At 45.5% G+C, this 26,530-nt stretch overlaps 1 protein-coding gene across 4 annotated transcripts in view; it reads left to right on the top strand.

The window, feature by feature from the left end:
- Positions 1-19,326: 19,326 nt before the first annotated feature.
- Slc41a2 (solute carrier family 41 member 2) overlaps positions 19,327-26,530 on the top strand; it is a 142,093-nt gene continuing 134,889 nt past the window's right edge. For 2 of the 4 annotated variants that reach the window (XM_045153208.1, XM_045153204.1), the window contains exon 1: positions 19,418-19,441. The gene's annotated coding sequence lies outside the window, so the exon portion shown is untranslated. Of the gene's footprint in view, positions 19,442-19,694; positions 19,719-26,530 lie in introns of those variants that run through there. The other 2 variants (XM_045153206.1, XM_045153207.1) reach the window with 2 other exon arrangements.

The raw sequence follows: 26,530 nt of genomic DNA, 5'->3' as shown, positions 1-26,530 counted from the left end.
ATCTGGCTTCATGTGGATACTGGGCAATCAGACCCGTGTGGTCAAGCTTTGTAGGCAAAAGCCTTAGCTGCTGAGCCATCTCCCCAGCCCTATTTTATACCGTTTAAGTTATTTTCTTAGGTCAAGTTCCTAGGATCTTGTTACAGCCCAGCAGGGTGTCCAACACAGGGTTTGCGGTACCTCCACATGCTCGAGCACACGCGCAAAGTGAGGCCGATATCCATGGACTGTGTTGAAGGTGTTCACAGTGTCAACAGACCGTGCAGTAGAAGTGATCTGAAGAAGGGCTACATTCAGGGTCCAAAGCACCGGAGAGGACTGGAAAGACACACTTTGCTGCCCAGTCAGTAAACCACACAGTTTGTACTGCTCCCTGCTCTCACCCTGCGCTACCTCTTTTGATCTGTCTCCTGTTAAGAACATTCTGTAAGTTTATACATTCTCACTACAAACTGTGTTAGGCCCTTCGGGTTGCTATCCAGGACACAGAGGTCTCAAGTAATTTGAGATGAGTAATTTCATGTGCTCATCATACCTCTCATTCTCTGTGAAACTACCCAAACAGACTGCCTATACATTGGGTATGAACATTTTTTTTTCTTTCAATTTTTATTTATTTATTTGAGAGAGAAGGAGAGAGGGAAAGATGCAGAGGGCGAGAAAGAGACAGACAGAGACAAAAAGAATGAGTGTTCCAGGGTCTCCAGCCACCGTAAACAAACTCCAGATGCATGCACCAACTTGTGCATCTGGTTTACGTAGGTTCCAGGAAATCAAACCTGGGTTCTTTGGCTGTGCAGGCAAGCGCCTTAACCACTAAGCCATCTCTCCAACCAAAACATTTTTAAAATTTTTTATTTATTTATTTATTTGCGAGCAACAGACAGAGAGAGAAAGAGGGAGAGAGAGAGAGAGAGAGAGAGAGAGAGAGAGAGAGAGAGAGAGAGAGGGAGAGAATGGGAGCGCCAGGGCCTCCAGCCACTGCAAAGGAACTCCAGATGCATGCACCCCCTTGTGCATCTGGCTAATATGGGTCCTGGGGAATTGAGCCTCGAACCGGGGTCCTTAGGCTTCACAGGCAAGTGCTTAACCGCTAAGCCATCTCTCTAGCCCCAAAACATTTTTTTTTTTTTAGTCCAAGGACATGGGAAGAATGGGAATAGAGATGGCTACAGAGGCCTGCAGCAGAAAAAGCACGTCTTTGTGCCTCTTCCCTCTGTGCTGTAGTAGCTCTTCCTCCATTCTCATTTTTTGGTAACTTTTTGTTCTTTTATTGTATCAGTTGCTTTCTCTTGCTGGGACAAAATACCCCACCAGTTTACGCAAGGAAAGGGTTTATTTATTCATTTATTTAGGTGTTTTCAAGGTAGGCGCTCAATTCTGTATCTAGCCCAGGCTGCTAGGCTAACCTGGAACTCTGTAGTCTCAGGCTAGCCTGGAACTCACAAAGATCCTCCTACCTCAGCCTCCTGAGTGCTGGGATTAAAGGTGTGTGCCACCACGCATGGCTGAAAGGGTTTATTTTTGGCTTACAGTTTAGTTATTTATTTATATAAGAAAGGGACAGAGAGAGAGAATGGGCATGCCAGGGCATCCAGCCACTGCAAACGAACTCCAGTGGCATGTACCACCTTGTGCATCCGGCTTTATGTGGGGCCTGGTGTTGCGGTCAGGTTCGCATTGCTGGTAGAAATCACCCAACCAAGATCAGCTTCTGGGAAAAAGAGGTTTGTTTTGGCTGACAGGCTTGAGAGGAAGCTCCATGGTGGCAGGGGAAAACGCTGGCATGCGCAGAGGGTGGACATCACCCCCTGGCCAACATAAGGTGGACCACAGCAACAGGAGAGTATGCCAAACACTGGCATGGGGAAACTGGCTATAATACCCATAAGTCCACCCCCAAAAATACACTGCCTCCAGGGGGCGTTAATTCCCAAATCTCCATCAGCTTGGAACCTAGCATTCAGAACACCTAAGTTTATGGGAGACACTGGAATCAAACCACCATTCTGCCCCTGGCCCCCATAAACTAATAACTATACATGATGTAAAATGCAATGCATTCATCCAACTTTAAAAGTCCCCATAGTTTTTATCAATCCCAATGATGTTCATACATCCTCATAGTCCAAGATCTTTTAACTGAGCCATAATACCAAAAAAAAAAAAAAAACCTCAAAAAACCCATGATGGCATAGAATAAACATTCACACTGCAAAAGATGACATTGGGCATAGCAAAGAAATATTCAAGCAATACATGATTGAAACAGGGCAAACACCAAACTCTATAGCTCCAAGTCAAACAACTCTAGCCAGTGACAAGTCTCTGATTCTAACTAGCAACAAGTCTCTGGAGTTCCAGTTCCGCACCTCCAGCTAGGCTACTCACAGTCCTGGGAAACTTCATCTGGGGCCAGCAGCTCTTCTTGGCAGCCATCTCGTGGTCCCGGCGTCTCCACTGGGTCTCCAAGACAAGCCATGGCTCAGCCTCACGGCCCCACGGGGTCTCCATGCAGGCATCCAGCAAACCTGCTTCACACTGCCATTGGCCATTTCCAAAACACAAGACCGCGTTGCAAACTCAATGACCCTCTCTTTCCTGCATTTCTTATACTCCACAATACCAGGTAGGACGCCAATTTGTTAATTCAGGGGGAATAAAGCAGACTTTGAAGAACAGGATACTCCTTGAGCACTCAGGCCCTTTCAAAAGAGTCTACATTCTCCCTGTTACCCCAGCACAGGTCAGCTAGCCCAGTCTCAAAGATTGTAACTTTTCAGTTGCAGCTGAATGGACAACAGTTCACCCAATGGTTTTTCTTTCTGTGCCACAGCCCTCTGCTCATACCAGTTCATTTCTACACAAAGCAACCCTGCACAACGTCTCAGGACATAGGCATTACTGCAAGCTTTTCACACAACTTGCCTCTAGCCATCTAAGCAAAGCTCTTTCTCACCCTCATAAGCCAAACCTCATGGTCCATAGTTCTTACAGCGCTCAGGTCTTTCAACTCTGACCAGAATAGTCCATCAAGCTGTACTTACAGCACTGCAAGGCATCTCTTAGGCCAAGGTTACAAATCCTTCCACATTCCTCTTGAAAATCAGCTCCAAAAGACCAAAACCACATAGTCAGGTGTCTACTCATTACCACTTTACTGTTGCAGTCAAGTTAACATTGCTGGTAGAAATCGCTCAACTAAGAGCAGCTTCTGGGAAAAAGAGGTTTGTTTTGGCTTACAGGCTTGAGGGGAAGCTCCACGATGGCAGGGGGAAATGATGGCATGAGCAGAGGGTGGACATCATCCCCTGGATAAGATGGACCATAGCAACAGAGAGTATGCCAAACACTAGCATGGGAAAACTGGCTATGACACCCATAAGCCAACCCCCAACAATACACTGCCTCCAGAAGATGTTAATTCCCAAATCCACCAGCTGAGAACCTAGCATTCACAACACCTAAGCTTATGGGGGACACCTGAATCAAACCAGCACACCTGGGGAATTGAGCCTGGGTTCTTTAGCTTTGCAGGCAAGTACCTTAAGCACTAAGCCATATCTCTAGCCCTAGTTTATATATATATATATTTTGTAATAATTGGCTTTATTAGATTAAGAGAAGGAGAAAATACAAAGCTCTTGCCATCTGGAAGGAAGGAGGGAGTAGAGATACTATGTTGGAGTAGGGATGGGGGGGAGGGCTTACCAGAGCAAGGGCCTGGAAGTTCAGAAGATGTGAAAAGCCAACAAGAGTTGCTTATGGTTTTGAGGGGAAGTCTGTTGTGGGGAAAGCATGGCAGGAGCAGATAGCTGGTGTCACATCATCACATCAACAGAGGTAAAGGAGAGAGAAAGACGGAGACAGAGAGATGAGCAACTGGGCCTGGGCTCGAGGTTCTCTACCAGTGACACTTCCTCCAGCAAGGCTCCACCTCCAACTTCCACAATCTTCCCAAACAGCACCACCACCAACTACAGATTCCTGCACATAAACAAATGAGTCTATGGGTGACCGTTTACTGTTAGACCACCACAGAGATTATTTATTTATTTTGTTTTTTCCAGGTAGGGTCTTTTTCTAGCCCAGGCTGACCAGGAATTCACTATGTAGTCTCATGGCCTCAAACTCACAGCAATCCTCCTACTTCTGCCTCTCAAGTGCTAGGATTAAAGGCATGTGCCACCACATCCAGCCACAGATATAATTTATTTGTATTTTATGATTTCTTTATTTTTACTCTTTTATTTTTATTATTTATTTATTTTGAGAGACAGAAACACAGAGAGAGAGAGAGAGAGAGAGAGAGAGAGAGAGAATGGGTGCACCAGGGCTTCCAGCTGCTGCAAATGAACTCTAGATGCATGAACAACCTTTTGTGTCTGGCTTATGTGGGTCCCAGGGAATTGAACCTAGGTCCTTTGGCTTTCTAGGCAAGCATCTTAACTGCTAAGCCATCCCTCCAGACCTCTTTTTTTTTTTTTTTTTTTTTCATTTTTCAAGGCAGGTTCTCTCTCTAGCCCAGGCTTACCAGGAATTCACTACATAGTCTCAGTGTGGCCTTGAACTCATGGTGATCCTCCTACCTCTGCCTTTCAAGAGCTGGGATTAAAGGTGTGTGTCAGCTATATGTTATAATTTCTTATTTACAAGTATTAAAAGCAGTGAAACTCCTGTCAACCTATTATGCAAACTCAAACATGACTACACTTTTCTCCCTTCTCCTTTATTTTTTTTATAATTTTTGTTCATTTTTATTTATTTATTTGAGAGTGACAGAGGCAGATACAGAGAGAGAGAGAGAGAGGGAGAATGGGTGCACCAGGGCTTCCAGCCACTGCAAACAAACTCCAGATGCATGTGCCCCCTTGTGCATCTGGCTAACGTGGGTCCTGGAGAATCGAGCCTTGAACCGGGGTCCTTAGGCTTCACAGGCAAGCGCTTAACCACTAAGCCATCTCTCCAGCCCTCCCTTCTCCTTTATGGCATGTGTATGTGTGGTCACTGTATATATGAGCATGCATGTTTGTGGGAGGGGGTGCAGAATTTGACATTGAGTGTCTTTTGTCTTTATTTTTTTATTTTTTCAGTATAAGGTTCTAACCCAGGCTGACTTGGAACTCACTCTGTAGTCCCAGGCTGGCCTGGAGCTCACAGCGATCCTCCTACCTCAGCCTCCCCAGTGCTGGGATTAAAAGTGTGCACCACCACCCCTCCACATTGGATTGGGTTTCTTGGTGGCTCTCTGCCTTATCCTTTGAGGCAAGGTCTTTTGCTGAAACTTGAGCTCACTGATAGCCAGTGAGCACCAGGGATTCCCTGTCTTTATTGCCCCAGTGCTGGGATTACGGGTGTGCATTGACCTGGGTTCTCAGTATCCAAACTTAGAATCAGGTCCTCATGCTTGTGCAGCAAGCACTTTACCCACTGAGCCATCTTCCCTGCTCACTCCCCAACCTTTAGTATTTTTGGGGGGTGGGTGGGTACTAGGGAATCAATCTAGGGCTTTGCTTACTACATTCTAAGCTAATCTCCAGCCCTCTTTTTTCCTTTTTTTTAATTTAAAGAAATGAAAAAAAAATATTTTATTGCTGGGTGTGATGTCACATAGCTTTAATCCAAGCACTTGTGAGGCAGAGATAGTAGGATTATTGTGAATTATAGACCAGCCTGAGACTAATTCCAGGTCAGCCTGAGCTAGAGCAAGATCCTATCTCAAAAACAATTATTTATTAATTTGAGAAAAGTCAGAGAAAGAGAGAGAGAGACAGAGAGACAGAGAGAGAAAATGGGTGTACCAGGGCCTCCAGCCACTGCAAACAAACACCAGATGCATGTGCCACCATATGTATCTGCTTTACATGGGTTCTGGGGAGTTGAATGTGGATCCTTAGGCTTTGCAAGCAAGTGCCTTAACTGCTAAGCCATCTCTCCTGCCCTCTTTTGGTCCCTTTTATTTATTTATTATTTTGAGGTAGAGTCTCACTCTAGTCCAGGCTGACCTGGAATTCACTATGTAGTTTCAGGGTGGCTTTGAACTCATGGCAATCCTTCTACCTCTGCTTCCCGAGTGCTAGGATTAAAGGCGTGCGCCACCACACCCGGCTTCTTTTGGTCCTTTTGAGATGTAGTTTTGCTAAGTTGCTCAGTCTGGCTTTGAACTCACTCTGCAGCCCATGCAGGCCTTGAATTTATAATCTGCCATCCTCCTGTCTCAGCCTCCTGAGTAGCTGGGATTATAAATCTCTGCTACCAGACAGGTGTGGCTTCTTTATCATATTTTCCATCTCTCTGCCCAGTTCCAAACTTAAAAAAAAAAATCAGGGGGGGCATGGTGATGCAAACCTTTAATCCCAGCATCCATGAGGTAGAGGTAGGAGGATCACTGTGAGTTTGAGGTCATCCTGAGACTACCGGGTGACCTCTAGGACAGCCTGGGCTAGAGCAAGACCCTACCTTGTAAAACCAAAAATAAATAAATAAATAAATCCAAGGCAAGTTTTTGATCTCATGTCTGTTTATCCCTAAACCCCTCAGTGTATAAACCCCAAGTATAAGAATATTTTCCTCTGATAGTTCTGCTATGTAGTCACAGATATGGGTTCAAATTTCACTCATCTCAAGTTTATATATGGCTTCTGTTTTTCCTCCAGGACAAAGTCAAGTACTACACCTCTGTCTTTTCCCAACTAACTGTGACCTTGGTCTTGGACCTTTTTTTGTTTGTTTGTTTTTTGGTTTTGTTTTTCAAGGCAGGGTCTTGCTCTGGCCCAGGCTGACCTGGAATTCACTATGCAGTCTCAGGCTGGTCTTGAACTCACAGAGATTCAATTACCTTTGCCTCCCAAATGCTGGGATTAAAGGCGTGCGCCACCTGACCTCACACCTTGCCTGACTTTTTTATTATTATTCTTATTATTTGTTTTGAGGCAGGGTCTCACTTTAGCCTAGACTAATCTAGCACTCACTGTCTAGCTCAGGCTGGCCTCACATTTGCCTAGATCTTCCTACTTCAGCCTCCCAAGTGCCGGGGCACCTGTTTCAGACATTTTTGAAGATTATAGGCCCTTAATCCCAGCTCCTGTGAAGGCTGAGGCAGGACGATTCTGTTCAAGGCCTTCCAAGGTTAGAGTGAGGTCCAGGACAGCTGGCAGAACCCTTGCCTGGTATACGGAACATCCTATGTTTAATCCTCAGTTTGAAGGAATTAAATAAAAAAAAAAAGAAGGTCAGAGAGTAGGAGGATTGCTGAGTTCGAGGCCACCCCAAGACTACATAGTGAATTCCAGGTCAGCCTGAGCTAGACTGAAACCCTACCTTGAAAAAAAAAAACAAAAAAGGGTCAGCGAATGCCACAATTTCTCTCAACTAGCTGCCTGCTAGTTCTTCATGATTAGATCAGATTATAGATTTGGCAAAGAGCCCACAGATAGGGTATTAGGTCCTTTATTGGATCAGATCAGGAAGTACATGATGTAGATTTGCCTTGTTCATGATGTTATTTTCTTTTCATGACTTTTTTTGTTTGTTTGTTTTGTTTTTCAAGGTGGGGTTTCACTCTAATCTGACTTGGAATTCATTGCATAATCTCAAAGTGGCCTCAAACTCACAACGATCCTCCTACCTCTGCCTCCCAAGTGCTGAATTAAAGGCGTGCGTCACCACACCCAGCAGGATTTTTTTTTTAAATTATTTATTTGAGAGAGAAAGAGGCAGAGAGAGAGAGAGAGAGAGAGAGGATGGGTGCATCAGGGCCTCCAGTCACTGCAAATGAACTCCACATGCATGCACCACCTTGTACAACTGGCTTATATGGGTCCTGGGGAATATAAACTGGGTCCTTTGGCTTTGTAGTAAAGGATCTTAAATGCTAAGCCATCCATTCAGCCCTTCACAATGTTATTTTTTTTCCATGATGTTAATTTTTATGATATTAAATTTGATTACTTTGACTCAAGTGTGCAAGGTTGCACATGTGCACAAGATGGCACACACATCGAGTTCAATTGCAGTGGCTGGAAGTTCTGACATTCCAATTCTCTGTCTTTTGTTCTCACTCTCTCTCATAATTTTTTTTTTTTTTAAGAATAAGCCAGGCCAGGCGTGGTGGTGCATAGCTTTAATCCCAGCATTTGGGAGGTAGAGGTAGGAAGATTGCTGTGAGTTCAAGACCAGCCTGAGACTACATAGTAAATTCCATGTTAGCCTGAGCTAGTGAGACCCTACCTCAAAAAAACCCACAAAATAATTATAATAAAAAAAGAATAATAGCAGCTATATTACAAGCCTGGCAAACAGTAAGCCTTCACTGGGTGGTCTCACACCTCTCTTGTGACTTTATTTTCACATCTGGTTCCATTATAGGAACAGAAACTCTATTCTTCCGGTTGCTTAACTCTTCTTTTTGTCTCACATCCCACAGTTCCATAAACAAATCCTGCCTTTATCCCTGTTCTCAACCAGAAGTGTCCAGAGCCCAGCCCCTTTACACTGAACCCTGGCCTGGGCCATCATCCTTCTTGTCTGGATTATTACAGAAGCCTTCTGATGCGTGGTCCGTCATTGGCTCCCTTGGTTCTCCACAGTGACCTCACCGAAACCCAAGTCCAAGTGGGCCTCCTCTGTTTAGATCCTTTCAGCAGCTCTGACTCACTCAGAGTCAAGGCCAAAGGCATTACAGTGGCTTGCAAAACTCACAACACTTCTCCGCTGCGTTGGCCACCACTTCACTCCAGAAACATAGGAACTGACTTTCTCTCTTTCCTCCCTCTTCCCCATCCTTCCTCCTGCATGCTAGGCAAGAGCTCTAACCACTGAGTTACATCTTCTGCCTCTTGCTGTCTCTCTCTCCCTTTTTTTTTTTTTTTTTTTTTGAGATCCTCCTGTTTTGGCCTCTTAAGTACTCAGATTAAAGGTATTCATCACCATGCCTGGCCATTGCTGCCTCTTTTTTCAAAGGTTTCTTTTTTCTGGTTTTTTGAGGTAGGGGCTCACTCTAGCCCAGGCTGACCTGGAACTCACTCCGTAGTGCTAGGCTGGCCTCAAACTCACAGCAATTTTCCTACCTCTGCTTCCCAAGTGCTGGAATTAAAGATGTGCTCCACCATGCTTGACTGTATCTTGAACATGACACATATTTCTGCTTGCTATACCTTTTCCACATAACTGTCCTCCCATTCACACTATCAAAGCCTCCTAGTTTTCTCCAAATAAAACCATAAAACAGACCCCTTCCCCTCATACTCCTCAACCCTGCTCCCAAACTCACCAACCCATTAATGCTTCATTGCTTTTTTTTTTTTTTAATTTTTATTAACATTTTCCATGATTATAAAATATATCCCATGGTAATTCCCTCCCTCCTCACCCATTGCTTTTTAAGTAGTTATTTATGTGTGTGTGTGTTGTTTCTTCTTTTTTCCCCTCCTCTTTTTTCCTCCCCTCCTTCCTCCTCCTCTTCTTCTTCCTCCTCCTCTTTTTTTTTCCTTTTTTTCTTTTTCAAGGTAAGGCCCTTGCTTTAGCCCAGGTTGACCTAGAATACACTCTGTAGTCTCAGGGTAGCCTCGAACTCACAGCGATCCTCCTACCTCTGCCTCCCTAGGCGGACTGAAGACATATGCCACCAAGCCCAGCTTTGTTACTTTTCTTTTTTTTTTTTTTAGGGTGCATCCTTTATTTGTTGCAACAGTAAATGGAGAAAGAAGGGACCACGTCAGCAATTGTTCCTGGGTTGGTATCCCAGCCACTGCACTCCCTTTTATTTATTTATTTTTTTAAACTTTTAAATTAAGTCTGTTCTCCATTGAACAGGAATTCTTTAAGGCCAGCACTCCATTTTGTTGGGAGTGGAACCAGAGCTGCAATCCAAGAGTATAGATGGATAATCTCATTTAATTAAGTGCTCAGTAAGTATCAGCAGACGAATGCATTCTAACCCGTATTTGGCACACAAGAGTCCCACAGTAAGTTCTTGCTGCATGAGTGTTCTGGAGTCCAGGAACGGAACAGATAACAGGGATTGAGGGCAGAAAGTAGCATGTGTGTCTGGGACATTTGCTGCATAGGCTGCATGTCCTCTGATGATGGCTTTCTCTAATGCTTTTCCATTGAAGTTACTTTATCATGGCTTGTGGGACCCCTGTTATATAGTCACACTGTGGTTCTTGCGCCTCAGCGAACATCAGAATTATCAATAGATATCCTTGTATCATGGTCTGAAGTAAGGATTGGGCATTTGACTTTGACCAAGGAATTTAATTCTCAGCTTCTTCATATGGAGTTCATTTGCAGTGGCAAGAGGCCCTGGTGAACCCATTACCCCTCATTCTCTCTCTCTCTCTGCTTGCAAATAAATAAATTAAAACATTTTTCCTTTTTGACTTCCACATGAACTAAAGTTATCAGAAAAGCTGCATCATATTGTAGTTCTTGCTGACTGCTTGACCGTGGCCAATCAGAACATCATGGTTCTGGAGAGATGAACTGATACCCAAAATGTTCTGGTGTCTTTTAATAGCTAATTAACCTTGCATCTGACCTAACAGTTTTCAGATTAGAAGATCAGCTTCTCAGAAACTAGTCATGGTGGTACATGCTGATAACCCTAGCAACTGGGAGGTTGAGGCCAACCTGGGCTACAGAGTAAGAACCTATTTGAAAATAAAACAAGGCTGCTGCTCCCACAATGCATAACCCACAACCCCATGGGGAATACAATACCAGCAACCCTACTGAGGAGGGCGTCTGGCAGGATGGGGGCAGGAATGAGGGAAAGGATGGCACTAACACATTATGTATCCATACTAAGTATGTCCATAATAAAAAACAAATTAATGTCACAAGGGAGGGGCTGGAGAGATGCCTTAGTGGTTAAGGCACTTGCCTGTGCAGTCTAAGAGCCCAGGTTCCATTCCCCAGTACCCACGTAAGCCAGATGCACAAGGTGGCACATACATCTGGAATTTGTTTGCAGTAGCTGGAGGCCCTGGCATGCCCATTCTTTCCCTCTCTCTCTCTCTCTCAAAATAAATTAAACAAACAAACAAGGCGTGGAGAGATGACTTAGCAGTTAAGGTGCTTGCTTGTGAATTCTAAGTACCCAGGTTTGATTCCCCAGTACCCACATCAGCCAGATGTACAAGGAGGCACATGCATCTGGAGTTCATTTACAGTGGCAATAGGCCCTGGTGTGCCCTTTCTCTCTCTCTGCCTCTTTCTGTCTCACCCAAATAAAAGATTAACCAACAAAACAAAACAAAAAAGTTCTCACTAAGCTTAACAGACCTCTAAACTCCCAGGCAAACCCTAAAGCTTAGAATGTGGTAATGGAGGGTACAGTTAGAGTGACTGGACCCCTAAAGTTAAAAAAGGGAAGGAAGTTTGCACTTGCTAGAAATAAAAGATGATCTGCCTTCTTATCTCTTGCCTAGTTGCCTAGACCTGGTTTTCCACAAACAATCAGGACCCCGCCTGGGCAGGAGGTCTTTCATAGGATTTAAACATTGTGATTGGTCAAGTTCAGCCCCTGGAACTTGGCACCGGGACTAACCTCTTCCCGAGACAAGCTCTACCCCTTACCAACCAGCTCTCCCTCTGGTTCACCTGAGCCAGAAGACAGCCCACCACTGTAAGGTTATAAATACCTTTGCAAAGGGAGGGCAGGCTCTCTGACCACTTAGGAACTTCCAGCTTTGGGTAAGAATTTCCCTTAGCTGGCCCAGGCCCAGCCAGGTTGGGGGATTGAGCCCTTGAGCCTAGGGGAAAGCCCACTACCCCTTACTCTCCACATGGGTTCTTTATTCCCTCCAGCTCCCCACATAGCAGGAGCTCCTTGAACTTTGTTTTATCTCTTTTCTTTTAATATTTTTTTTGTCCATTATTTATTTATTTATTTGAGAGCGGCAGACACAGAGCGAAAGACAAATAAAGGGAGAGAGAGAGAATGGGTGTGCCAGGGTTTCCAGCCACTGCAAACAAACTCTGGATGTGTGCGCCCCCTTGTGCATCTGGCTAATGTGGGACCTGGGGAACCGAGCCTCTAACCAGGGTCCTTAGGCTTCACAGGCAAGTGCTTAACCCCTAAGCCATCTCTCCAGCCCTGTTTTCTCTCTTTTCTTTCCACGGTCTTCTACGCCCTCCACGTGGGCTCTCTAGTGGCGTGGATGCCTTTCCTTGGCTCTGTACTTCTCTCAATAAATACAATAATTTAATAATTATCCTTCTCAGTATTTTTATTCAATTATTTGATTAAAGTTAGAAACAAACCTAGGGTTTGGGGTTCAAGGATTTTCCTGACCCCCAACACCCTGTTACAGTAACCTCTGAAAGAGATTTACCTGCTACATTGATCCACTACCCGTGTCATTGGTAAATGTCTTGATTTGTTGGGACTATATAGTGAGTTCTAGGTCAGCCTGGGCTAGAGTGAGACCCTACCTTAAAAAGACAAAAAGTCATTTCTGACTTTTTTTTCTCCTATAATTCATATACAGTGTCAAGTATGTGTAGTTCCAACCCTGATCTGTTCTTCAAATCAAATCATGGGTACTGAGGAATAGAACCTGCATCTTTAAGCTTCACAGGCAAGTGCTTTAACCACTGCTGAGCCATCTCTCCAGCAAATGTGTGTGTGTGTGTGTGTGTTTTTCTTCTTCTTCTGAGGTAGGGTCTCACTCTAGCCAGGGCTGACATGGAATGCACTATGTCGTCTCATGTTGGCCTCAACTCAAGGCTGTCCTCTGCCTCCTGAGTACTGAGATAGAAGGTGTACACCACTGTGTGCAGTTTAAGAAGGGGCTACTTCTTCATCTGTTTCCAATTTGAGTTCTTTTCAGGGATGAACTCAGTTTGCATTTGAGTTCCAACTTGAAGCTCAGCGTCTCAAAAATCCACACCACGTGGAGAAGTACAGAATGAAGACAAAAACTTACTTTTCACATGTTGACTAATGGAAACTAAGGACAATTGAAACCATCAGTTCTCAAAAAAAAAAAAAAATGGAGGTAGAATTATCATACCAACAGAGGTTCGTTTTTCTGTATTTATAGAAATATTAAGGGCTCCATAACCCAGAGGAGTCACATCTAACTGTGAAGACTCTTGGCACATTTTAAAAAGCAGTAAATTGCTGGGCATGGTGGTGCATGCCTTTAAATCTCAGCACTCCAGAGGCAGAGGTAGGATCACTGTGAATTCAAGGCCACTCTGAGACTACATAGACTACATAGTGAATTCCAGGTCAGCCTGGGCAAGAATAAGACCTTACCTCAAAAACAAAACAAAACAAAAAAACCCTCAAAAAAGCAGTAAATTACTTCCCAGTGACACATAGTTAAAAAGTGAGAGATGGAAGGCTAGAGAGATTACTTATTGGTTAAGGCGTTTGCTTGCAAAAACAAAGGATCCCGGTTCAACTCTCTAGGATCCATGTAAGCCAGATGCACAAGGGGGCGCATGCATCTGGAGTTCGTTTGCAGTGGTTGGAGGCCCTGGTGTGCCCATTCTCAATCTCTCTTTCTCTGTCTCTTTCCCTCTCAAATAAGTAAATAAAATATATTTTATTTTAAAAAGTAAGAGATAGAGGGCTGGAGAGATGGCTCAGTAGTTAAGGTCCTTGCCTATTAAGCCTAATGATCCAGGTTCAATTCTCTAGTACCCACATAAGCCAGATGCACAAGTTGGCTTGTGTCTAGAATTCCTTTGCAGTGGCTATATTCCCTGGCATGCCCATATTCTCTCTTTCTATGTTTCTTTCTCTCAAATAAATAAGTAAATAAATTAAAGGTTTCTTTTTTTAAAAAAGTAAGAGATGGGCTGAGAGAGATGGCTTCGTGGTTAAGGCACTTACCTGCGAAGCCTAAGGACCCATGTTTGACTTTCCAGATCCCACTTAAGCCAGATGCACAAAGGTGAGGCAAGCGCAAGGTCACACATGCCCACTAGGTGGTGCAAGTGTCTGGAGTTTGATTGCAGTGGCTGAGGCCCTGGCATGTCAATTCTCTCTCTCTCACTCTGTCTAAAAAAAAAGTGAAAATTTTTTTTTTAAAAAGTGAGAGATCTGGAGAGATGGCTTAGCAGTTAAGGCATTTTGCCTGTAAAGCCAAAGGACCCAGGTTTGATTCCCCAGGACCCACGTAAGCCAGATGCACAAGGTGGCACATGCATCCGGACTTCATTTGCAGAGACTGAATGCCCTGGTGTGCCCATTCTCTCTCTCTGCCTCTTTCTCTCTATAAAATAAGTAAAATAGAATGAATTAAAAAAAAAGAGATGGAGCCGGGTTTGGTGGCACATGCCTTTAATCCCAGCACTTGGGAGGCAGAGGTAGGAGGATCGCTGTGAGTTCAAGGGCACCCTGAGATTACACAGTGAATTCTAGGTCAGCCTGAGCTAGAGTGAGACCTCACCTTGGTAAACAAAAGAGAGAGAGAGAGACAGAGAGATGGCGAGATGGCTCAGTGGTTAAAGGCTCTTGCTTTCAAAGTCTGATGGTCCAGGTTCAATTCTCCAGCACTCACATAAAGCTAGACACACAAAGTAGTTCATGCATCAAGAGTTCATTGGGCCCTGGAGCGCCCAATCTCTCTCTCTCTCTCTCTGGCTCTTTCTCTCTCAAAAATAATAAAATTTTAAAAGGGTAGGAACAAAGCCCTGCTGCAAATGTAGTGAAATCACTACTTTCGTTTGCCAAAGGACAAAATTACAACTGAAGGATTTTAATTTCTGATTCTAGAGTGAAACACTTTGTTCTACAACATAGAATGAATGTTCCAATGAGCTGAGAAAAGGAGGTTTCTTTCATAAGCACAAAAGGCCTGAAGAGAGCAGAAACAAAAACCTGACAAGCAAATTGGTTATTTCAATTACTTTCCCGGAAAGCAGGATGGGGAGGTAGAAAACAGAAGAGTCAACTTCAGGTCACCTGGGTGTGAATGAGGATTAAGACAGAGGCTACTTCATTATCATGCCAATTGAAACTGCCCAGTTTCTGGGAAGGTAGAATAGTTTAGCTTGGTGAGCTTTAGGATTAGTGATTCTGGATTGCTTTTCTTAAATTTTTCTTAAAATATTTTATTATTTACTTGAGAGAGGGAGAGAGAGAGAGAGAGAGAGAGAGAGAGAGAGAGAGAGAGAGAGAGAGAGGCAGATAGAAAGAATGCACAGCCCAAGGCCTCCAGACACTGCAAAACAAACTACAAACACATGTGCCACCTTGTGCATCTGGTTTATGTGGGTCTTGGGGAATTGAACCTGAGTCCTTTGGTTTAGCAGGTAAGCGCTTTGACTGCTAAGCCATCTCTTCAGGCCTATTTTATTATTATTAATTTTCATTTTAAAAAAATTTTTATTTATTTATTTATTTATTTGAGAGCGACAGACACAGAGAGAAAGACAGATAGAGGGAGAGAGAGAGAATGGGTGCGCCAGGGCTTCCAGCCTCTGCAAACGAACTCCAGACACGTGTGCCCCCTTGTGCTGTGCATCTGGCTAACGTGGGACCTGGGGAACCGAGCCTCGAACCAGGGTCCTTAGGCTTCACAGGTAAGTGCTTAACCGCTAAGCCATCTCTCCAGCCCTATTAATTTTCATTTTTGAGACAGGGTCTTGCTCTATTTAGTCCAGGCTATCCTAGAATTCACTATGTAGTCTCAGGCTGGCCTCAAACTCATGGTGATCCTTCTACCTCTGTCTCCCAAGTGCTGGGATTAAAGGTGTGTGCCATCACGTCCAATTTTATTTAATTTATTTTTATTTATTTGACAGAGAAAGAGAGAGAAAATGGGCACGCCAGGGCCTCCAGCCACTGCAGACGAACTCCAGACACGTGTGCCCCCTATTGCATCTGGCTAACATGTGTCCTGGGAATCAAACCTGAGTCCTTTGACTTTGCAGGAAAATGCCTTAACCACTAAGCCTTCCCTCCAGCCCTTTATTTGTTATTTTAATTAAATATTTTTATTTATTTGCAAGCAGAGATAGAAGACAGACAGACAGAATGGGTGTAATAGGCCCCCCCAACCCCTACACATGGAGTTCAGATGCATGTGCCACTTTGTGCATCTGGCTTTATGTGGAACTGGGGAATGGAACTTGGGTTGTTAGGCTTTGCAGGCAAGTGTCTTAACCGCTGAGCCATCTCTCCAGGCCCACAATTTGATTTTTTTTTTTTTTTTTTGAGGTAGGATCTTGCACTAGCCCAGGCTGACCTGGAATTCACTGTGTAGTCTCAGGGTGGTCTTGAACTCATGTTGATTCTCCTTCTTCTGCCTCCCAAAGTGCTGGTATTAAAGGCATGTGTCACCATACCCAGCTTAGTTGGATTTTATTTATTTTTTTTGTGATAGGGTTTTGCTGTAGCCCAGGCTGACCTGGAATTCACTATATAGTCTCAGGGTGACCTCAAACACATGGTGACCCTTGTACCTGTGTCTTCCAAGTGCTGGAATTAAAGGTGTGTGCTAGCATACCTGGCATTACTTTGATTTTTATTATTTTACTTTTTGTTTTTTTTTCAAGGTAGGGTCTTACTCTAGCCCAGGCTGACCTGGAATTCACTATGTAGTCTCAGGGTGGCCTCAAACTCATAGTGATCCTCCTACCTCAGCCTCCTGAGTGCTGAGATTAAAGGCGTGCATCACCACACCTGGCATTAGTTTGATTTTTTAAATGGTTGTTGATGTCTAATGCAGAAGCCTAGTCCAAAACAACTGCCTCTTATAATTGTTATTAAGTACCTATATTCTTTGTAGTAATACTTGCATTTCTAAAGTTTTTTTGTTTTTTTCTTAAGGCAGGGTCTCATTCCAACCCAGGCTGGCTTTCACCTCAGCCTCCAGGAGTGTTGGGATCAAAGGCATGAGGGCCACCAGGCCTGGCTCATTTCTGTTTTTTTGTTTTGTTTTTGAGGTATGGTTTCACTGAGTCCAGGCTGAGCTGGAATTCACTATGTAGTCACAGGGTTGCCTTGAACTCACAGCAATCCTCCTACCTCTGCCTTCCAAATGCTGGGATCAAAGGCATGTGCCACCACAACCTACTAATATTTTTATTTTTAAGTTCAAAGAGATTTTATTAGAGTAATAGAAGGAAAGAGTATATAGAGCTCCTGCCCATGAGAAGGTAAGAAAGCCCCTCTAAAGTTGCTTTTTTTTTTTTTTGCAAGCAGAGATACAGAAGAGAGGTTGGCGAGAATGTCCTTGAACTCACAGAGCTCCTCCTACCTCTGCCTCCCGAGTGCCTTCACACCTGGCTTCTAAAGGTTCCCCCCCCCCCCCCCCCGTAGGGTCTCACTCTGGTCCAGGCTGACCTGGAATTCACTCTGTAGTTTCAGGGTGGCCTTGAACTCAGGGCGATCCTCCTACCACGCCAGGCTTTCTAAAGGTTTTTAAAAGGTACTTTAGAGCTAAGCATAGTGGCTCACACCCTTAATTCTTTTTTAAAAAGTTTTCGAGGCCACCCTGAGACTACAGAGTGAATTCCAGGTCAGCCTGGACCAGAGTGAGACCCTACCTTGAAAAACAAAACAAAAATCAATTTTTAAATTTTATTTTATTTATTTGAGAGAAAGAAAGGAACACACACACAGAGAGTGAGAGAGAGTAAAAAAATAGGATAGAATGGGCATGCAAGGGACTTCACCCTCTGTATATGAACTCCAGAAGCATGTGCCACCTTGTGCAGCTGGCTTACATGGGTCCTGGGGAACTGAACCTGGGTCCTTTGGCTTTGTACCGCTAGGCCATCTCTCCAGCCCCACCCCTGTAAATCTACTATTTAGGGGAATGAAGCAGGAGTTTGTGTTTGAGGCCAGTCTGAGCTACATATTGATAATGTCTCCTAGAAAAAAAAGTAAGAATGCTTAGAAACAAGTGAAAGTGTACTATTATATTAAAAAAAAAAAATTACTAGCCGGGCACATCTTTAATCCCAGCATTCTGGCAGCAGAGGCTGGAGGATCACTGTGAGTTCAAGACCACAGTGAGACTACATAGTGAATTTCAATCCAGCTTGAGCTACAGTGAGACCCTACCTCACAAAACAACAAAAATTACTGCAGTTTGGGCATGGTGACACACGCCTTTAATTCTAGATTTTGGGAGGCAGAAGTTGGAGGATCACTGTAAATTCAAGACCAGCCAGAGCTTGGGTGAGTCCCTACTTTGAAACCACCCCCTTCCCGCCCCTGCCAAAAGAAATTACTGCAGACGGCCAAGAGAGATCAGAGAAAAATCCCTTCACCCTAAAGGTCAAAGTCAAGTTCAACATTTGATTGGAAACCTGGATAAACACAGGCCATCGTCCTTCACCATCCTGCTATCAAATCACTGGTTTAACAGAGTTGGTGGAGCTCTGATTTGAAGTAAAAGTACGCTGAGTTGTGAGCCCAGGCCTCAGAACAAGAGCCTAAGGACCAACAGTTTAATTACCCAATTATCCTGTGGGTGTGTTCCAGTACCTCAAGCACACAGAATAGAGCCTGGAGAAGTAGTAAAATCAAATGAGCCCTTCCTATTCCATACCAAAACAAAAAAAAAAAAAAAGAAAATCAACAAACAAACAAAAACCCAGTTGTGGGGCTGGGGTGTAATTTAATTTAGAGTTTGCCTAACCACCAGGCCGAGCTCGATCCCCAGCACCGCCTAAAACCGAATGGACGTAATCCCAGAACTTGAGAGTTCAAGGTCATCCTCCTCTTCCATTTACAACGGAGCGAGTCCACGACTCACCAGGGCTACAAAAGACGCCCCGCCTCAAGAACCCCCCAAAACCACACGCATCTTAGCTCGCGCCCCTCCCTCCCCACTGGTTAAGGGCGCTATGGGGGCTGCCCTGAAAACTCACGCCCTGGCGAGGGCGGGCAGCGGGGTCCAGCCGGCATCGCCCGGCCAGGGTGCTCGCGGCCGCTTGCAGCAAGAGCCGCGCGAGCTCAGCGATGACCCGGCGAGGGGAGGATGCGGCGGCCGGCGACGAGGGACGCGGCACCCGGGGATGGGGGTGGGGGTGGGGGGGAGAATGTCGCGGTGCCGCGGAGCAAGGCAAGCAAGGCCCCTCGTGTCTCGGACACAGCCGCCTTCGGAGCGCCGGCCCTGCGGGGGTCCCGCGGAGTCCCAGGGCGCGGCCGCGTGGATCCGGGAGTGGGCGGCGCTGGCCTCGGGTGGCCGCGGGCTGCGGCCACATCAGCAGCGCTCGCTCGAGCCCGGGCGTGAGCGCGCGTGTGCGCGTGTGCGGGGGGGCGGGGGAGGGAGCGAGCGCGAGGGGAGGCGCGCGTGGTGCGCGTGCGCGGGGCGTGGCTGGCGGCGGGCGCGAGCGGCCTCGGGCGCCGGCCGGCTGTCAGCGCGAGGAGGCTGAGGAGGCGGCGGCGGCGGCGCGAGGCTGCGGCGCGCGAGCGAGCAGGAAGGAGTGCCCGGGGGGACTCTAACTAGGTGACTGGCCCCCCTCGGTCCGTACCCAACCCCCACCCTCCCCGGCGGGCAGGTGGTGGCCGACAGGGCAAGCCCGAGCTCCTGCCAGGTGTCGGAGGGGAGGCGATGGCGCGGGGCCCCGGCGGTGCAGGGAGGGACCGAGGCCGGCTTGGCAGACGGGGGCGGCGGGACCGGCCGCGCCGCGGGCTCCCCTCCCCGGGCCTGCGGGCAGCTTCCCCCCGGGGGGGGGGGTCGCCGCGGATGAGCCGCTCCGGGACTCTGGGATCGGACGGTGGCCGAGTGATGGGCTAGAAGGTGAGCTGGATGGGGGATGCTGAGAGACGCTGCTCCGGGGACACCTCCCCTCCTCTCCTCCCCTCTCCCCGGAATGCCGCTTTCGGGGCTCAGCAGCACCTGCCGTCGCTCTGCGCTTCCTTCCTAGGCGTCATGTGTGTTTTACTGTGTCTCGATGTATCCTCGTTGATGGGAGGGAGGACGCGTTTATGTATGGCACGTAGCGCCTTTATCTTATACAGATGCCATCTTCTGGCACGCTCGAACACCTTGTGGAAATGCACCTCGCTTCCTTCCAAAGCGGGGCCTTCAGTCGGCTTCACAAAGTTTTTTTGCAACTGTCACCACTGTCAAAACATTCTCACCATCGCCCCGAAAGAAACTTCGTACTCGGGACAGTCACTACTTATTTCCTCTTGACCTCTTCCCCTTGGCAACCGCTAATCCACTTTCTGTTTTTATGATTTGCCGATTCATGTAAGTGAATCATACAGTATTTGGCCCTTTTGTTGTTCGTTTTGAGAGATGGTCTTGCCCTGTAGTTTAAATTGGCCTGAAACTGGAGGTTCTCCTGCCTCAGCCTCCAGAGTGTTGGGATTATAAACCTACCATATGAGATTATAAAATTGTCACACCCAGCCGGCCAATATGTTTTTGTTGTTGTTGTTTTGTTTTTTTTCAAGGTAGGGTCTTGCCCTAGCCCAGGCTCACCTGAAATTCACTCTGTAGTCTCAGGGTGGCCTCGAAGTTACCGGGATCCTCCTACCTCTGCCTCCCGAGTGTTGGCATTAAAAGGCGTGCACAGCCACATCAGGCGATTTTTTGTGTGTGTGCGTGTGTGCGCTGCAGTTTCTCCTCCTCCCCCTCTTCTTCCTCCTCCTTCTTCTCTTCCTCTTCCTCCTCCTCCTTCTCCTTCTCTTCCTCCTCCTCCTCTTCCTCCTCCTTCTTCTCTTCCTCCTCTTCCTCCTCCTTCTCTTTCTCCTTCTCCTCCTCCTCCTCCTCCTTCTCTTCCTCCTTCTTTTTCTCCTCCTTCTCCTCCTTTATCTTCTCCTCCTCCTCTTCCTCCTCCTTCTTCCCCTTCTATTCCTCTTCCTTCTCCTCCTCCTCTTCCTCCTTCTCCTTCTCTTCCTCCTTCTTCTCCTCTTCCTTCTCCTCCTCCTCCTCTTCCTCCTCCATCTTCTCCTCCTCTTCCTCCTCCTCCTTCCCCTTCTATTCCTCTTCCTTCTCCTCTTCCTCCTCCTCCTTCTCCTCTTCCTCTTCCTCCTCCTCCTTCCTCTTCTATTCCTCTTCCTTCTCCTCCTTGTCCTCTTCTTCCTCCTCCTTCTCCTTCTCCTCTTCCTCCTCCTCCTTTTCCTCCTCCTCCTTCTCCTCCTTCTCTTCCTCCTCCTTTTTCTTCTCCTCCTCCTACTCATTCTTCTCCTTCTCCTCTTCCTTCTCTTCCTCCTTCTCCTCCTCCTCTTCCTCCTCCTTCTTGTCCTTCTCTTCTTCCTCCTCTTCCTTCTCTTCCTCCTCCTTCTCCTCTTCCTTCTTCCCTTTCTTCTTCTCCTCCACCTCTTCCTCCTCCTCCTTCTTTTCCTTCTCCTCTTCCTTCTCCTTTTTCTCCCCTCTTCCCTCTCCCCTCCTTCTTCTCTTCCTCCTCCTCCTTTTCCTCTTCCTTCCTCTCCTTCTCCTACTTCTCCTTTTCCTTCTCCTCCTCCTTCATCTCACTAGCCCATTCTGTAGTCCCGGGTGGCCTTGAACTCATGGCAATCCTCCTACCTCTACCTCCCAAGTGCTGGAATTAAAGGTGTGCTACTCTGGTCTATATTTCTTGGTTCTATGTATGTGCAGTATGCCTATGTCTCTGTCTCTCACATACATACATACATACATATATATATATATATAATTCATATCTGTATGGATTTGGGGAATGGCACTAATTAGCAGCTAGTGTGATACCAGAAACTGTAATGTCTGTGTATTTGGGTAAACGGTGATGATAAGTGCCATTTGGTTGTTTTAGAATGTTTATTCTTGGGCATTTTATTGTCTCTGGATTTTTCTGATTTCTTTATAAAAGCTACAGAAAATATGGGTTATCACTACAAACTCTGTTGGTTACTAAGCAAATTTTATATACTTTTCAGTAAAGGGGGTTTATTTTCCTCCATTTGTATAGTTTCCATTATAATTGTTCTTAAATTTTTTTCAGTACTGTTTATTTGCAAGGAGGGAAGTGGGGAGAGAATGAGAATGAATATGGGCATTCCAGGGGCTCCAGCCACTGCATACAAACTTCAGATGCTTGTGCCATGTTGTGCATCTGGATGACATGGATAAGGTGACACATGCACAAGGTCACACATGTGCACAAGGTGGTGCATGCATCTGGAGTTCAATTACAGTGGCTGGAGGTCCTGCCATGCCAATTCTGTCTTGCTCTCATTTAAAAAAAGACATTCTATTGGGTTTGCCTTAAAAAAAGTATAGGAATAAAAAAGTAGATCTCTCTGTCTCTCTCTCTCTATAAAAATATTAAATGTTCAAGTGGCTTACTGGCATTCTTCTAATAAAGGCAATGAAGCATGAATGGGTTAAAGCAGATTCCCCTTGTTTTGTAATTTATAGGTTGAAGAAGAGGATTCAACTACATTTTACACACTTTTATGTGTGTGTGTGTGTGTAAGAGAGAGAAATGGCTACCCTTTTTAATTGTAATATGAACAGGTTTAGTCATATTACTTTCTTCTTGACCAGCTGCTAAGAATATGGGGAAGGAACCAGAAGGGAGAAAGGAAATATACAAGACCAAGGAATACATTAGAGATTTGGGCAAAACTTGCTGTATTTTAGCAAGTGTGTGAATTGAAAAAGGAGATCTTTAGGGGGCATGAGGAGTCTGGAAGAAGAGAAGAAAAAGCAAGAATGAGAGACAATTTGAAAGGAAAGATCATAGATACAAGACAGACGTCTGTTTTTTTGCCCCACCTTGTGTACTCCTAGGACCCAGAAATAAGTCTGAGATTACTATTGTTGGAGCATTTCATTATGCTAATTATAACTTTTCTTGCTCCAGATTACAGTGAAAATGAGACCAGTGTAGCTCAGTGGTAATCAGTGGTACCCAGGTGCCAGCCCCTGGGTTTGGTGACCAGCACAACAACAAGAACAATTGAGATCAGTGGTGTGGTAGGGGTTCATGTAATTGACTTCTCTGGGAGGCTGAGGCATCAGGATCCTGAGTTGGAGACCAGCCAGGGTCTGGAGTAAAACCTTCTTGGAAAAATATTAGGTTCAAAAAGTCATATATGAAGTATAAATGCTATTAAAACAATAGCCTAAATTTCATTCCTGGGAATGCTGGAGTGGAGAACTTAGCTCAAATCCACACTTACTCTGTTTATTCTTTTTTTTTTTTTTTTTTTTTGGTTTTTGAGGTCGTGTCTTACTCTGGCCCAGGCTGACCTGGAATTCACTATGTAGTCTCAGGGTGGCCTCAAACTCATGGTGATCCTCCTACCTCTGTCTCCTGAGTACTGGGGTTAAAGGTGTACACCACCTCACCTGCCTTAAAAAATATTTTGTAGTTACTTACTTGCACGGAGAGAGATTGAGAATGGGCAAGCCAGGGCCTCTAGCCATTGCAAACAAACTCCAGACACATGTGCCACTTTGTGCATCTGGCTTTCCGTGGGTTCTGGGGAATCAAACCCAGGTTGTTAAAGGCTTTGCAGGCAAGCGCCTTCACCACTGGGCCATCTCTCCAGCCCCTCTTCTTAATTTTCTTACTCAGTGGAAACTAACACCTGAGAAACTCCAGGAAGGAAAGACCAGTGTTTTCCTGACCTGACCTCCCATTATGGGAACTGGGATGGGAACCTTATGGGAATGTTCTCTTCTTTCAGACATGCATGTGCAAGAAGACAGTCAGTGAGAATGCAGGGCTGCAACCTGTCTGTGAGAGTGATCTTTCTTTCTACCTCACCAATTAAGTAAGAGCCTGTGGGAGACATGGCAATGCGGCTGATTCGGCTTCTCCCACCCCAGGAACAAATGTTCTGCTGCCACTCGTGGAGGGAGAGAAGTGGCTATCCTCATATCTGAGGCTTTGTAGGCTAGCCTTGGAACTTAGTCACCATTTATAAAAATGATCTGACAATGTGTTTTTCTCGGGAATAACCAAACCTTTAAAAAATTTCTAAGTGGGCAATCACCTAAGTACACAGATTATTCATTTCCTTAGGTGTTTTCCTTCTCAAATATTTGCTGAATGTCTAATATGTAACAAGCACCAGGTTAGGCTGTGAGGATTCAGTGGTGAATAAGAATAAGTCCATGCTTAGCCAGGCATGGTTAATCCCAGCATTTAGGAGGATTGTTATGAGTTTAAGGCCAGCCTGAGACTACAGAGTGAATTCCAGGTTGGCCTGGGCTACAGCGAGACCCTACCTTGAAAAACCAAAAAGAAAGAAAGAAAGAAAGGAAGAAAGAAAGAAAAGAAAGGAATAAGTCCATGCTTGGAAAGATGGTCATTCAAGTGTAGAGTACTTTGGGGTGACAGAGCTAGAGAAACTAATTGTAAAGGGCCAGTGAAATGATGTTTAGGAGCTGAAATCATAAAGAATTGCAGGTAATGCAAGGCCAAAACAATACACAAACTTAACAGTAACAGTAAGTCTCATAAAAATGTCAAGAACTTTGACTGGAGACATGGCTCAGTGGTTAAAAGTGCTTGCTTGCAAAGCCTGTCACCCTAAGTTTGATTCTCATGTAAAGGCCGATGCACAAAGTGGCACATGCATCTGGAGTTCATTTACAGTGTATTTTATTTATTTTTATTATTATTTATTTATTTATTTTTATTTTTTGGTTTTTCAAGGTAGAGTCTTGCTCTAACCAGGCTGAACTGGAACTCACTCTGTAGTTCCATGCTGACCTTGAACTCACAACGATCCTCCTACTTCTGCATCCTGAGTTCTGGGATCATGCCTGTCTCGATTTCTTGACTTACTGTTACAGCTGCACCACAGTCTGGTTCACTCTATTCTAAATAGTTCATTGTTTGTATTGTTAGAACCATGCCTTTCATAGAGTCCTCATTTACCTTCCTTGCATCTCTGTGGGAAGGTCTGAGAGCAGTGCTTCCTCTTTTTTTAGTTTTTAATGTGAGAGAGGTGGTGGTGGTGGGGGGGATTGGCATGCCAGGGCCTCCAGCCACTGCAGTGGAACTCCAGATGTTGTGCCCATGTATGACCTTGTGCACTTGTGTCACTGTGTGTCTAGCTTAAGTGGGACCCAGAGAGTCAAACATGAGTCCTTAGGCTTCACAGGCAAGTGCCTTAACTGCTTAACTCCAGCCCCATCTGATTCCTCTTAATCACATTGAATCTGGTGACCAGCATAGAGCCTGAGGGTACAATGGTGACTGAGCAGGTCTTTCTTTCTTTTTAAATATTTTATTTATTTATTCATTTATTTGAGAGAGAGAAAGATGCAGAGAGAGGGAGAGAGAATGGGCATGCCTGGACTTCCAGCCACTGCAAATGAACTCCAGATGCCTGGCTTATGTGGGTTCTGCGGAATCAAACCTTGGTCCAGGCATGTGTCTTAACCACTAAGCCATCTCTCCATCTTCTGATTCCTTTCTATTTATTTATTTGAAAGAAAGAGAGAAGGGCCAGGCGTGGTGGTGCATGCCTTTAATCCCAGCACTCGGGAGGCAGAGGTAGGAGGATCGCTGTGAGTTCAAGGCCACCCTGAGATTCCATAGTGGATTCCAGGTCAGCCTGGGGTAGAGTGAGACCCTACCTCGAAAAACCAAAAAAAAAAAAAAAAAAAAAAAAAAGAAAGAAAGAAAGAAAGAGGGAAGGAGAGAGGCAGATAGAGACAGAGAATGGGTGCATCAGGGCCTGCAGCCACTGCAAATACAATCTGGATGCATGTACCCCTTGTGCATCTGGCTTTACATGGGTACTGGGGAATTGAACCTGGTCCTTTGGCTTTGTAGGCAAGCACCTTAACTGCTAAGCCCTCTCTCCAGCTCAGGAAAAAGGTTTTTTTCTTTTTTGTTGTTGTTTATTTTTATTTATTTGAGAGCAACAGACAGAGTAAGAGGCAGAGAGAGAGAGAGAGACAATGAGAGAGAGAATGGGCGCGCCAAGGCCTCCAGCCACTGCAAATGAACTTCAGACATGAGCGCCTCTTGTACATCTGGCTATCGTAGGTCCTGGGGAATCGAGCCTCAAACCAGGGTCCTTAGGCTTCACAGGCAAGCGCTTAACCGCTAAGCCATCTCTCCAGCCCAGGAAAAAGGTTTTATTAGCATTTCTTTTTCAGTTGAAGTGAAGTTAGTGATAGAACTGTGCTCACTTATTTTAATTAATTTAAGAAGTACTTTAATGTTAGATTGGGACAGGAGTAGAGATAAGGGTCTTGAAGAGTGGCACTGGTGATGGGGGCTCAGGCCTGGAGTCCCTGCACTTGAAGATGGAGGAAGGATGATCAGGATTTCAAGGTCATCTTTGGCTAGATAGTGGGTTCCAGGCCAATCTGGTATACACAAAACCTTGTTTTAGTCAGGTGTGGTGGTGCACGCCTCTAATCCCAGCACTTGGTAGGCAGAGATAGGAGGATCGCTGTGGTGGTTTGATTGAGGTGTCCCCCATAAACTTAGGTGTGCTGAATACTAGGTTCCCAGCTGATAGAGATTTGGGAATTAACACCTGCATGAGGCAGTGTATTATTGGGGGCGCGCTTATGAGTTTTATAGCCAGTTTCCATATGCCAGTGTTTGGCATACTCTCCTGTTGCTATGGTCCACCTTTCGTTGGCCAGGGGGTGATGTCCACCCT

This window comes from Jaculus jaculus, chromosome 6 (assembly GCF_020740685.1).
Source record: "Jaculus jaculus isolate mJacJac1 chromosome 6, mJacJac1.mat.Y.cur, whole genome shotgun sequence".
Classification (NCBI taxonomy): Eukaryota; Metazoa; Chordata; class Mammalia; order Rodentia; family Dipodidae; genus Jaculus; species Jaculus jaculus.
Note: the sequence above shows the minus strand (reverse complement) of the source record. Positions and strands in the feature narration are given on the sequence as shown.